This window comes from Mustelus asterias, unplaced genomic scaffold (genome assembly GCF_964213995.1).
Source record: "Mustelus asterias unplaced genomic scaffold, sMusAst1.hap1.1 HAP1_SCAFFOLD_114, whole genome shotgun sequence".
In the NCBI taxonomy this organism is placed as follows: domain Eukaryota; kingdom Metazoa; phylum Chordata; class Chondrichthyes; order Carcharhiniformes; family Triakidae; genus Mustelus; species Mustelus asterias.
Window position 1 is genome coordinate 1,107,878 of NW_027590155.1, and position 13,981 is coordinate 1,121,858.

Here is a 13,981-nt window from a genome sequence, read left to right on the forward strand (position 1 = left end):
CCTGTATCTCCCACCACGAACACTATAGTTATGCCCCCTTGTAATAGCTCCATCCACCCAAGGAAATAGTCTTTGAACGTTCACTCTATCTATCCCCTTCATCATTTTATAAACCTCTATTAAGTCTCCCCTCAGCCTCCTCCACTCCAGAAAGAACAGCCCGAGCTCTGTCAACCTTTCCTCATGAGACCTACCCTCCAAACCAGGCAGCATCCTGGTAAATCTCCTCTGTACTCTTTCCAGCGCTTCCACATCCTTCTTATAGTGAGGTGACCAGAACTGCACACAATATTCCAAATGTGGTCTCGCCAAGGTCCTGTACAGTTGCAGCATTACCCCATGGCTCTTAAACTCCAACCCCCTGTTAATAAAAGCTAACACACTATAGGCCTTCTTCGCAGCTCTATCCATTTGAGTGGCAACCTTCAGAGATCTGTGGATATGGACCCCAAGATCTCTCTGTTCCTCCAGTCGTCAGAACCCTACCTTTGAACCTGTAATCCACATTTAAATTTGTCCCCCCAAAATGAATCACCTCACATTTATCAGGGTTGAACGCCATTTGCCATTTTTCAGCCCAGCTTTGCATCCTATCTATGTCTCTTTGCAGTCTACAACAGCCCTCCACCTCATCCAATACTCCACCAATCTTGGTGTCATCAGCAAATTTACTGATCCACCCTTCAGCCCCTTCCTCTAAGTCATTAATAAAAATCACAAAGAGCAGAGGACCAAGCACCGATCCCTGTGGCACTCCGCTAGCAACCTGCCTCTAGTCCGAAAATTTTCCATCCACCACCACCCTCTGTCTTCGATCAGATAGCCAGTTACCTATCCAATCGGCCAACTTTCCCTCTACCCCACACAAGTCGTTCATTTTGGAAGGGAGGACAAAAGAAAAGCGTATTATTTAAATGGAGAAAAACTGCAGTAAGTCACAAGACAAAGTACCTTGGTGGTACTTGAGCACGAAGCACAGACATCTGGCACATAGGTGCAGCAGGTAATCAGGAAATCTACTGGAATGTTGGCCCTTATTTCAATGGTGTTGGAGTACGAGTAGGGAAGTCGTGTTGCAAGTGTTGGTGAGACCACATCTGGAGTACTGAGAACATTTTTGGTCCCCTTATTTAAGGAATATATGATTTCATTCACGGCATTTCACAGAACTCATGGAGGAATTGTCTTATGAAGAAACGTTAAGCAGGTTGGGACTCTACTCATTGGAATTTAGAAGAATGAGAACTCATTTCATTGAGACAGATAGGATTCTTAAGGGGCTTGTCAGGCTAAATGCTGAGAGAAGGTTTCCAGTCATGGGAGACTCTAGGACAAGAATGCATAGACTTCGAATAAAGGGACGCCAATTAAAGACTCTTCTCCCACAGGGCTGTGAGTCTTTGGAACTCTTTTCCAGAGAGAGCTGTGGCGGAAGAATTATTGCGTATTTTTAAGGCTGAGAAACATATTTTTGATCAGCAAGGGAATCAAGGGTTCTGGCAAATGGCGGGTAAGTAGACATGAGGAATGTCAGATCAGATGATTCTATTGAATGGCTGAGCAGGCCCAAGGAGCTGAACAACCGACGTCTGTTTTTCTTATGGTCTTATGTTCTCATGATCTTATGAGGGGCAGCACGGTGGCACAGTAGTTAGCACTGCTGCCTCACAGCACTAGGGATCCGGGTTCGATTCCCAGCTTGGGTCACTGTGTGCGTGGAGTTTGCACATTCTCCCTGTGTCTGCGTGAGTTTCCTCTGGGTGCTCCGGTTTCCTTTCACAGTCCAAATATGTGGGTGAAGTGGATTGGCCTTGCTAAATTGCCAATTAGTGTCAGGGTGCGTAACTAGTGTAAGTGCATGGGGTTATGGGGATAGGACCTGGGTGGGATTGAGGTCGGTGCAGACTCGATGGGCCGAATGGCCTCCTTCTGCACTGTAGGATTCTATGATCTATGATGTATGATCTTGTATATCCCAGCGTAAAAGCCTTGTGTGGATTTAAAACAGACAAACATCTGAATTGTACAATGGAAATCCGAACCCTCGATATTGACAGTGTCCAAGTTCCTTATAAGGGAAACGGGGAATATTGTATTACCAGCTAATTGAAAGAATAGGAATATGGCTGTGAGAGTTTTTCCCATTGCTAACACCATCCCTTGCTTTAAAACCCAGATCCCATCATGCTGAGGCCACCTCAAGCTGGTCGACAGAGATAAACTGGAAGAAAACATTGGTAATGTCACTGAAGAATCAAACAGTACTTTGGGCAATTACGATGATAAGTGTGAAACTAACATTGTAATTTTACATAAAGACTGGCAATGGATCAAGAAACAAATACAATTCACCAAACTATTGCCCAAGTCATTCAACAAAGAGGGGAAACCAGGCAACTGATTGCAGCAACAAACGGAACCAACTGGTGAGAGGAATTTTGGAATTGGGGTGCGAAAGTACAAATACATCAATGGATAAGAATTACTTTCCATGTTGCAATTATTGTTGTAGTTTCGACGCTAAAGTAACAAATACATACTTTGATCATTTGAATTCTGGAGAGATGAAATGGAAAATAAGTTAGAAACACAATTGTACATCAGAAAGCCCGAACTACTGATCAATATACTTCGAATGTAACATGACATGGATTTAAGTATCTGCTTAAACAGGGTGTGGACGGAGAAAGAACGGCTACGACAATGACTTAACAAGAATAATGGCAACAGTGACTGTTAAAAGGGTATTCTCGCTGGGAGAGAAGCATGCTGGGATTTTTATTCAACATATAGATTAAAACCAGGTTTCGGTCGTAAAGAGACTGTGGTCTGGGAGCTGTGTTCTGAAATTCCTGTATTGGCCCAGATAAGGGAAGTTGTTTACATTAACAGAAACACTGCGTCACTGATTTATATAGCTGCTATGTATGGGATATATAAAATGAACTAAGCGTAAAGGTGTCTTTCAAAAGTGATTTCAGTGGATGTTCGAGCCATGTGATCGGTTTCTGGTTACACAATTGGCTGGATGACAGAATCTTCCGGAGGCGAACGGAGAATTGTGGATAAAAAGCCATGTGGGTCCTTTGTTTGGCAGCGATAACTCAAAGAGACCGACCATCGCAAGTAGACTTGTACCCTGAAGGATGCTTCAGAGAAGGGGAAAATAGATTCTACATCGAGGATATTTCTTGGCCAATGTTTTCCTCAACTGGGTAGTATCTATTTTCAGTTTAATAGTTAAAGTTGACGTTTAGTTAAAGTTGATGTTCAGTTAAAGTTAAAGTGCAGTTTAAGAATTAAAGTTCAGTTGAAAGTTGATGTTCAGTTAGTTAAAGTAGAGTGAAGATTTAATGAGTTGCAACTGTTTATGTTTGAATTGGTACGAGAAGTGTAAAATAAAGCAATAATTGAATTGCTGTCCTGGTTTGTCTCATTAAATGAAATGCTTGGAATGTGTTTACATTAAAGCTGCATGACAAGAGTGAGGTTTGATGAGGCGCAACTGTGCTCCAGTTCGCTAATGCTCAATTGATCAAAGAGGGACTAACAGCGAAATGTCTGCAGAGCATGATGGGAAAAAGGTCAACTTTGCGCAAACCAGAAAACTGCTGCAAATAAGGAACACGAGCAATAAACAGAGGCCGTCAGGATCTATAATTGGGTAATACAGGTAAGACAAGAGCATTTTACGGGACAAGTGGATCCTTAATGAGAGAGAGTATGCGAGCGAGAGCGAGTGAGCAGAATGTGTGGGTGTGACTTAGAAGTGGTGAGAAACATAGTTTGAAAAATGGTATGAGAGAATGAACATGAGAAAGTAAGTTTGAGAGAGAGAGAAAACCTGTGAGAGAGGTGATGAAGGTGTGAGGGAAAGTGTGAAAGAGTGAGTGAGTTTGAAAGTGCGTGAATGTGTGTGAGATGGAGGATGTGATAGAGAGAGTGAGTGAATGAGTTAAGGAGTGAGAGTGTGAGAGAGAAAGTGATGGAGATTGTGAAGGAATCAACAGGAGAGGGCGCGCGTGACAGAGAGAGGGCGCGCGTGACAGAGAGAGGGCCCGCGTGACAGAGAGAGGGCCCGCGTGACAGAGAGAGGGCGCGCGTGTGAGAGAGGGCGCGCGTGTGAGAGAGGGCGCGTGTGTGACAGAGAGAGGGCGCGCGTGTGACAGAGAGAGGGCGCGCGTGACAGAGAGAGGGCGCGCGTGACAGAGAGAGGGCGCGCGTGACAGAGAGAGGGCGCGCGTGACAGAGAGAGGGCGCGCGTGACAGAGAGAGGGCGCGCGTGACAGAGAGAGGGCGCGCGTGACAGAGAGAGGGCGCGCGTGACAGAGAGAGGGCGCGCGTGACAGAGAGAGGGCGCGCGTGTGAGAGGAGAGGGCGCGCGTGTGAGAGAGAGAGGGCGCGCGTGTGAGAGAGAGAGGGCGCGCCTGTGAGAGAGAGAGGGCGCGCGTGTGAGAGAGAGAGGGCGCGCGTGAGAGAGAGGGCGCGCGTGTGAGAGAGAGAGGGCGCGCGTGTGAGAGAGGAGAGGGCGCGCGTGTGAGAGAGGAGACGGCGCGCGTGTGATAGATAGAGGGCGCGCGTGATAGAGAGAGGGCGCGCGTGACAGAGAGAGGGCGCGCGTGTGAGAGAGGGCGCGCGTGTGAGAGAGAGAGGGCGCGCGTGTGAGAGAGAGAGGGCGCGCGTGTGAGAGAGGAGAGGGCGCGCGTGTGAGAGAGGAGAGGGCGCGCGTGACAGAGGAGAGGGCGCGCGTGACAGAGGAGAGGGCGCGCGTGTGAGAGGAGAGGGCGCGCGTGAGAGAGGAGAGGGCGCGCGTGTGAGAGGAGAGGGCGCGCGTGTGAGAGGAGAGGGCGCGCGTGTGAGAGGAGAGGGCGCGCGTGTGAGAGGAGAGGGCGCGCGTGTGAGAGGAGAGGGCGCGCGTGTGAGAGGAGAGGGCGCGCGTGTGAGAGGAGAGGGCGCGCGTGAGAGAGGAGAGGGCGCGCGTGAGAGAGGAGAGGGCGCGCGTGAGAGAGGAGAGGGCGCGCGTGACAGAGAGAGGGCGCGCGTGACAGAGAGAGGGCGCGCGTGTGAGAGGAGAGGGCACGCGTGTGAGAGGAGAGGGCGCGCGCGCGTGCCAGGAGAGGGCGCGCGCGCGCGCCAGGAGAGGGCGCGCACCCGCGCGCCAGGAGAGGGCGCGCCCGCGCGCCAGGAGAGGGCGCGCCCGCGCGCCAGGAGAGGGCGCGCCCGCGCGCCAGGAGAGGGCGCGCCCGCGCGCCAGGAGAGGGCGCGCCCGCGCGCCAGGAGAGGGCGCGCCCGCGCGCCAGGAGAGGGCGCGCCCGCGCGCCAGGAGAGGGCGCGCCCGCGCGCCAGGAGAGGGCGCGCCCGCGCGCCAGGAGAGGGCGCGCCCACGCGCCAGGAGAGGGCGCGCCCGCGCGCCAGGAGAGGGCGCGCCCGCGCGCCAGGAGAGGGCGCGCCAGGAGGGGGCGCGCCCGCGAGCCAGGAGAGGGGGCGCCCGCGCGCGCCAGGAGAGGGGGCGCCCGCGCGCGCCAGGAGAGGGGGCGCCCGCGCGCGCCAGGAGAGGGGGCGCCCCCGCGCGCCAGGAGAGGGCGCGCGCCAGGAGAGGGGGCGTCCGCGCGCGCCAGGAGAGGGGGCGCCCCCGCGCGCCAGGAGAGGGCGCGCGCCAGGAGAGGGGGCGCGCACGCGCGCGCCAGGAGAGGGGGCGCGCGCGCGCGCACCAGGAGAGGGCGCGCGCGCCAGGAGAGGGCGCGCGCGCCAGGAGAGGGCGCGCGCGCGCGCCAGGAGAGGGCGTGCGCCAGGAGAGGGCGCGCGTGCCAGGAGAGGGCGCGCGCGCGCGCCAGGAGAGGGCGCGCGCGCGCGCCAGGAGAGGGCGCGCGCCAGGAGGGGGCGCGCGTGCCAGGAGGGGGCGCGCGCGCGCCAGGAGAGGGCGCGCGCGCGCCAGGAGAGGGCGCGCGCGCGCCAGGAGAGGGCGCGCCCGCGCGCCAGGAGAGGGCGCGCCCGCGCGCCAGGAGAGGGCGCGCCAGGAGGGGGCGCCCGCGCGCGCCAGGAGAGGGGGCGCCCGCGCGCGCCAGGAGAGGGTGCGCCCGCGCGCCAGGAGAGGGCGCGCCCGCGCGCCAGGAGGGGGCGCGCCGGCGAGCCAGGAGAGGGGGCGCCCGCGCGCGCCAGGAGAGGGGGCGCCCGCGCGCGCCAGGAGAGGGGGCGCGCGCGCCAGAAGAGGGCGCGGGCGCGCGCGTGCCAGGAGGGGGAGCGCGTGCCAGGAGGGGGCGCGCGTGCCAGGAGGCGGCGCGCGTGCCAGGAGGGGGCGCGCGTGCCAGGAGGGGGCGGCGCGTGCCAGGAGGGGGCGCGCCCGCGCGCCAGGAGAGGGAGCGCGCCCGCGCGCCAGGAGAGGGAGCGCGCCCGCGCGCCAGGAGAGGGCGCGCGCCCGCGCGCCAGGAGAGGGCACGCGCCCGCGCGCCAGGAGAGGGCGCGCCCGTGCGCCAGGAGAGGGCGCGCCCGCGCGCCAGGAGAGGGCGCGCCAGGAGGGGGCGCGCCCGCGAGCCAGGAGAGGGGGCGCCCGCGCGCGCCAGGAGAGGGGGCGCCCGCGCGCGCCAGGAGAGGGGGCGCCCGCGCGCGCCAGGAGAGGGGGCGCGCGCGCGCCAGGAGAGGGGGCGCGCGCGCGCGCGCCAGGAGAGGGAGGGCGCGCGCGCGCGCCAGGAGAGGGAGGGCGCGCGCGCGTGCCAGGAGAGGGAGGGCGCGCGCGCCCCAAGGAGAGGGCACGCGCGCGCGCCAGGAGAGGGCGCCCGCGCGCCAGGAGGGCGCGCGCCAGGAGGGGGCGCCCGCGCGCGCCAGGAGAGGGGGCGCCCGCGCGCGCCAGGAGAGGGCGCGCGCCCGCGCGCCAGGAGAGGGCGCGCGCCCGCGCGCCAGGAGAGGGCGCGGCCCGCGCGCCAGGAGAGGGCGCGCGCCCGCGCGCCAGGAGAGGGCGCGCGCCCGCGCGCCAGGAGAGGGCGCGCGCCCCGCGCCAGGAGAGGGGGCACGCCCGCGCGCGCCAGGAGAGGGGGCGCCCGCGCGTGCCAGGAGAGGGGGCGCCCGCGCGTGCCAGGAGAGGGGGCGCCCGCGCGCGCCAGGAGAGGGGGCGCCCCCGCGCGCCAGGAGAGGGGGCGCCCCCGCGCGCCAGGAGAGGGGGCACCCCCGCGCGCCAGGAGAGGGGGCGCCCCCGCGCGCCAGGAGAGGGGGCGCCCCCGCGCGCCAGGAGAGGGGGCGCCCCCGCGCGCGCGCCAGGAGAGGGGGCGCCCCCGCGCGCGCGCCAGGAGAGGGGGCGCACGCGCGCGCGCCAGTAGAGGGGGGGCGCGCGCGCCAGGAGAGGGAGGGCGCGCGCGCGCGCCAGGAGAGGGCGCCCGCGCGCCAGGAGAGGGCGCGCCAGGAGGGGGCACCCGCGCACGCCAGGAGAGGGGGCGCCCGCGCGCGCCAGGAGAGGGGGCGCCCGCGCGCGCCAGGAGAGGGGGCGCCCGCGCGCGCCAGGAGAGGGGGCGCCCGCGCGCGCCAGGAGAGGGCGCGCCCGCGCGCCAGGAGAGGACGCGCCCACGCGCCAGGGGAGGGCGCGCCAGGAGGGGGCGCGCCCGCGAGCCAGGAGAGGGGGCGCGCGCGCGCCAGGAGGGGGTGCGCGTGCCAGGAGGGGGCGCGCGTGCCAGGAGGGGGCGCCGCGTGCCAGGAGGGGGCGGCGCGTGCCAGGAGGGGGCGGCGCGTGCCAGGAGGGGGCGCGCGTGCCAGGAGAGGGCGCGCGTGCCAGGAGAGGGCGCGCGTGCCAGGAGAGGGCGCGCGTGCCAGGAGAGGACGCGCGTGCCAGGAGAGGACGCGCGTGCCAGGAGAGGACGCGCGTGCCAGGAGAGGACGCGCGTGCCAGGAGAGGACGCGCGTGCCAGGAGAGGACGCGCGTGCCAGGAGAGGACGCGCGTGCCAGGAGAGGACGCGCGTGCCAGGAGAGGACGCGCGTGCCAGGAGAGGACGCGCGTGCCAGGAGACGATTTGTGCGACAAAGTCGATGTGAGATATAATGCAAGACATGAAGCATTTTTTTTGGGAGTGGAGTTTGGAAACTCGCAAATGACAAGCATCTGACCGGATTCGGAGGAGAAATAGCAAACATTTTTTTTTCTTTTTAAAAGTTGCAATCCTTTGAGCCAGAGTTTAATTCTGGGATCATCCCATCCCGTTATAACATCGACTGGAATTGTTACAGAAGTGGGGACCTGCCTGGAATTTCAAAACGTTGAGAAAGGGTAATTGGATTCTTAGTAAAATTCAGTGGAAATTTTCACACGTGGAAGGCCTGTTACTGGATGCTGAACGGTAAAATTATTTTGGTGTTTATTGTACCACAGTTGGAATGCAAAATCCCATTGGAAATTGCGAAGACGTTCCTGAAAATGGAAGGTGTAACACTGATGGGTTTACAGAAAGTAACTAAGACTTGGTTAACTGAATTGGCAGATAATTTGGAATGAGAGTGACTTGTAGGGGAAAGGAAAGGTGAAATTATTGAAAGTCTCGCGAATCATTTAAAATTGCAAGGGTTGCCTGACAGCCAAGTTCTTCAAAAAGTGGGGAAATTGGACACAAGAGGGAGCTGGAGAAATTAATCGCTGTCGACTGCATATTTCTCTGTTCAAGAGAAACACAGATCCATCACCATCCAGTTATTAAATAACCTCCACACAATTACCACTTATAGATATAGACACAAGAGCCAAACTGTGAGACAGGAGAGAGAAGAATGCAAAGTGTTTAAGGAAGATTGAAACAAAGAAGTGAGAATTCGCCACCCCTCTCCACATGGCAGCATCAGGGCTGCTGAGCACCACATGCAGTATTGAGAAGTCTGAGCTGAACCCCATGCTGATTGATCTGAGAAAAGTCAGGTATGGAAAGGTCTGGGCTGAGCACTTTCCTGAACTGAGAACATTCAGAAATTCCGTAAATGAGGTCCTTGAGAAAAGCCTTAATTCAATCTCAGAACTGGAACAAACTGTCAGCGGGTTTTCAAAGCAGTTACTGGAGTCTGAGAACAGAATTAGAAAGTTTGAGGATAACAGCATAAGCAACGACAAACTACTCTTTCATTTACTCTATCGAAATAGGCAGTTAGAGGAAAGATGTGAGTACCTCGAAAAATTCAGGAGACAGAATCCCCTGTGAGTTTATGGGGTAAGCACAGTAAGAAGTCTCACAACACCAGGTTAAAGTCCAACAGGTTTATTTGGTAGCAAATACCATAAGCTTTCGGAGCAATGCTCCTTTCGGAGCATTGCTCCGAAAGCTTATGGTATTTGTTACCAAATAAACCTGTTGGACTTTAACCTGGTGTTGTGAGACTTCTTACTGTGCTTACCCCAGTCCAACGCCGGCATCTCCACATCAGTTTATGGGGTGCCAGAAATCTCAGAAGGCGGGGACATTATCCATTTGGTCAAAAGCTCTTTCAATGAGCTACAGAAACTGCCAGTCGATGTTCTACATAAGCCAACCCTCTCAACTCCAGAATCAACCTAGTGAATCTCCTCTGCACACCCTCCAGTGCCAGTATATCCTTTCTCAAGTAAGGAGACCAAAACTGTACACAGTACTCCAGGTGTGGCCTCACCAGCACCTGAGACAGTGGCAACATAACCTCGCTGTTTTTAAAGGTGTCAGCCATAGCTCAGTGGGTAGCCCTCTCGCCTGTTAGAAAATCTGTCAGCTCAAACCCACTCCAGAGAAATGGATGCAAAAATCTGGACTAACAGTCAGTGCAGCACAGAGAGAGAGTTCTAACGGTGCAGGGAGCTCTCCAGATGCCCCAGCCAACATTCAATCAAAATCAGACAGATCAACTGACCATTCCTCCCAGTGCTGTTGGAAGATTTTAGTGCATGAAAAACATTGATGCCGACAAATAATGTTCTACTACAACTAGAGCGGGTTCATAGATCGCTGCAACAAAATCCGTTGAATACTAATACACCCGGAGATAATCGGTGGTAAAATTGCTCAGATTCCGAACACAAAAGAGTATATTCTCACCAAGGCAAGAGGTGAGAAAAATCTCCAATTGAAAGGAAGGTGATTCATGCTCGATAACGACGACTCACCACATCTGGAGTGGTAAACATGTGAATATACAGCTATTAAAAAGCAGTTTAGGGAGAAAAGCATAAGGTTTCAAAACATTAACCGGTGAGGCTGAGAGTCCACCTCAAGGATGCAAGCAAATCCTTTTCATCTGCATTGGAGGCTGCAGAGGATTTGCAACATCTGGGCATCAGTGCGAGCCGATTGGAGGGTAACAGCTGGAGCGAACCTTGCACCACATGGCATGTTATTTGCTGATATTATTTTCCAAGTGGCAGAGATGTATTTTTTATATGCACTTTGCTTTATTCAGTGATTTTCAGAAAGTTTTAGCTAGTTCACATAACGGGTGGGGATATGAACACTTTGATGGGCGGGGTGGAGCAGTCTCAGCTGACCGTATCCATGGACACGGGTGCGCTTGTTGAGACGGGAGAGTTAACTCATGTGGCTTATCACCAATGGAGCTGTAGGCCTCAGTCGGAACATCTGCTCTGGAGAAATATAGTTATTATACTCAAGTAGACATTTGTTGGTTTAAGCACATTTGGTTTTCAGCACTTGGAAATGAATCAAATTTGCAGTTAAACTTTTGATGTATATAGTTTTTATCTCAGTAATTGGCAGTACATTTTTCTTTCTTTTTCTCCTTCCCCCCCCTCTCTCAATGCTTTCTTCTCTGATATCAGGCTACTTGCCTAGCTAGATACTCCAGTCAGATCAATTAAATGCAGATTATTATGGATGTGTTCAAGGTTATTAGCTAGAATGTAAACCTGATATAAACCTCTTAAGGGAAAAATGCTCTCTCAGCTAAAACATCAAAGCTGCAAAATTGCATTTTTAAAGGAAACACATTTGTCAGATAAAGAACATAGTAGCTGGGCAGATCTTGGGCAAACCAGGTCTTCTTTTCCTCTCACCCATCAGGGGGAATAAGGGGTTTAACAATCTTATTTCACAGACTGTTGAAGATTTGGGTCCACTCACAACATACGGACAATGAAGGCAAATTCGCATTGCATGATGGAACAGGAGAAGGCACGGAACTGCCCCAAATGAGAATGACCCACAATTCATGAAAATATTCTTCAACCTTATCTCAGCTAAAAGTACAGGATTGTTCTAACTGGGTGAGATTCGAATTGTGTTCTGTTCCAAATGGGAGACTGGCTCTCAGCATCATCAAACCCGTGCTCCAATACAAGCAAATCACTGAGAAATCATGTTACTGAAGCTGGGCTGCTGGACATATGGAAGCTTCTGCACCCGAGTAACAGAGACTTTATATTTTACTCCAAAACTCACTGCTTTCACTCTCGCATTGACGATTTATTTACAATTGAGTCAGAGTCTCATAGAATCATTGACAGTGACATTCTCGCTATAACTCTCTCTGATCATAAGTCCATAGGCTTGTGACCTGGGTCAAAAATCTACTGCAAAGAGATGATGCTTGAATGCATCTTTCTTAAATGATGATGAGAAAATAATTACAACGTTGTCTATAACTTAATACTGTCCCTGACCCTATGAAACAGCGTGAAGGAACATTTAAGGGGCCGCATCATATCATTAATTTATTCTTCTTCCTTTTGGAACAAGTAAAAGTGATCAAATGTAAAAAGGTAATTCATAATTTAGAACAGCAACACAATAAGCAGCACTCATTAGCTTTGATGGTCACCCTCAAAAAGGCTCGCCGAGCTCCCGATACTTGACTTTCAGAACAAGTTGAAGGGTGTTTATGAGTTGCAAAACAGAGACATTACGAGCATGTTAACAAGGCGAGCCTTGATAGTGGGGAAGGAAGCCACCAGGTCCATAGAGTCTCTACCGACTCTACGACAGAACATCCCACCCAAGCACTTTCCCATAACTCCACATATTTACTCCCGCTAATCCCCCGAAATGGATGAGTTAACTGAGGATTTGAACTATTTAAAGAATAAACTTGAAAAAACAAACTTGGCAGCGGTTCAGTGAAGTTCAGGCATTCGAAGTATTTATGGACTATGGTGGAAAATACGCAGAACAAGAAAATGAGGTTCTGGTAATTTAGAGTTGGTTCAGTGAAAAAATATAAAGCACAACAGACAAAAGATGATTGGGAAAAACAGGAATGCAGTGTGAAGGTTGTGATGCGATCAGCCATGGACTTGTTCAATGGTGGAGCAGTTTAGAGGGACCGAGAGGTCAACATTTGCTCCTAATGTGTATGGTCGGATGAATTGCAAACTTGAAACTGTGCAGAACAGATGAGGATGGACGACAAATTCAAACAATATTTAACCCTGATTCCGAGACTTCGATTTTCTGATTTCTAAATTCTGACAACTAATTATTCAGACTCTTAGAAGTGAAATAATTAGTTTGCAATCTTCATTGTCATCACTTACCTTTTAGGTTACGGGGTACTTCCGATAAACCTTGTGGGATGTTCATGTAAACAAATGCATCAGGACCTGATTAAAGGAATTACAATCATGAAATCAGCTATGTGCAATATCAGAAAAATCTGCAATGTTTAATTCACTGCGCGATTTTACTGTACCAAGTGTCGGTAATTCTCTCAGTATTTTCTCCAACTTGGGTAACCCACGGTGCATTTCCACAAAGGATTCCCACATCACCCTGAGAGCCCGAGAGCCTTTCTCTATCACCAGATTTAGGAGAAGTTTGGAACAGTCCGCGAGGTTCCCACTGTCTGTGATTTCATTTACTTTCTGTAAAGAAAAATAAGGAACGTATTGGAAAACAGAGTGAAAGGTAAGCACTGGGAATGAGAAGGAAAGGATCTGTTCAGGGATTTCCCAGGTGTTTTGAGGACAGGAGGCAGTCCCTGGACTGGGTTCTGAACACTGAATAAAGATCACATTTTGATTCCGTCCTTAATTTAAACGACATACAAATAAACCAAATTTTTAATTTTATATAATTTTCAAAGAGAGTGAGAAATCCCAGAGAACCAGCAATAATTTCAATGGGATTAATTTCATCTGATCTTCCGTGCCCAACATGACATCAGATTACTGTTAGACTATATGATCCACTTTTTAATTATGTTGTGGCAGTGTATCATGTAAATGGCAGACACCGCTGCCATGCGTGTCGATAGTGGAGGGCGTGAATGCTGATGTTGGTGAGATGGGGTGTCAATCAGGTGGCTGTTTTGTCCGGGATGCTGTCGAGCGTCTTGAAAGTTGTTGGAACTGCGCACATCCAGGCAAGTGGAGACGATTCCATCACACTCTGACTGTGCCTTTTAGACGATGAATAGGTCTTGGGGAGTGAGGAAGTGTGTCATTCTCCACAGAATCTCCAGAATCTGACCTGCTCTCGTCACCAGTATTTTGTGCCTGGTACAGTTCAGTTTCAGGTCAGCTCCGATCACTTTGACCATGTGCATCTGGAACAGACAGCCTGATAAGCAGGAGGTCAAATAAGTTAAACCTTTTGTTGATTCACTCACCGCCTGCCACAGACCCAGTGCAGCAGCTATGCACTTTAGGACGTTGCTTGCTCATTCAATGGTGGCGCTACTGAGCATGACTTGTTGATGGATATTTCAGTCGCCACCCAGAGTATATTTCCTGCCCTTGCCATCCTCAGTGCTTCCTCCAAACACTGTCACATGGAGGAGCACTTGTTCATCAGATAGTGGGCATGGTAGGATGAAACCAGCAGGCAATTTCATTGCCACGCTTCCAACCGGATTAATGAGACTTCAGGGAGTTCAGACTCAATGTTGAGAATATCCAGGGCAATCCGCTCCCCACTGCATGTCAAGGTGCTATCACCTCTTGTGGGTCTTTCCTGTCAGCGGGACAGGTCATACCCAACAATGATGAAGCTGGTATTTGGGACATTGTCTGCAAGTATGATGTTAAGAGTTTCATTGTTT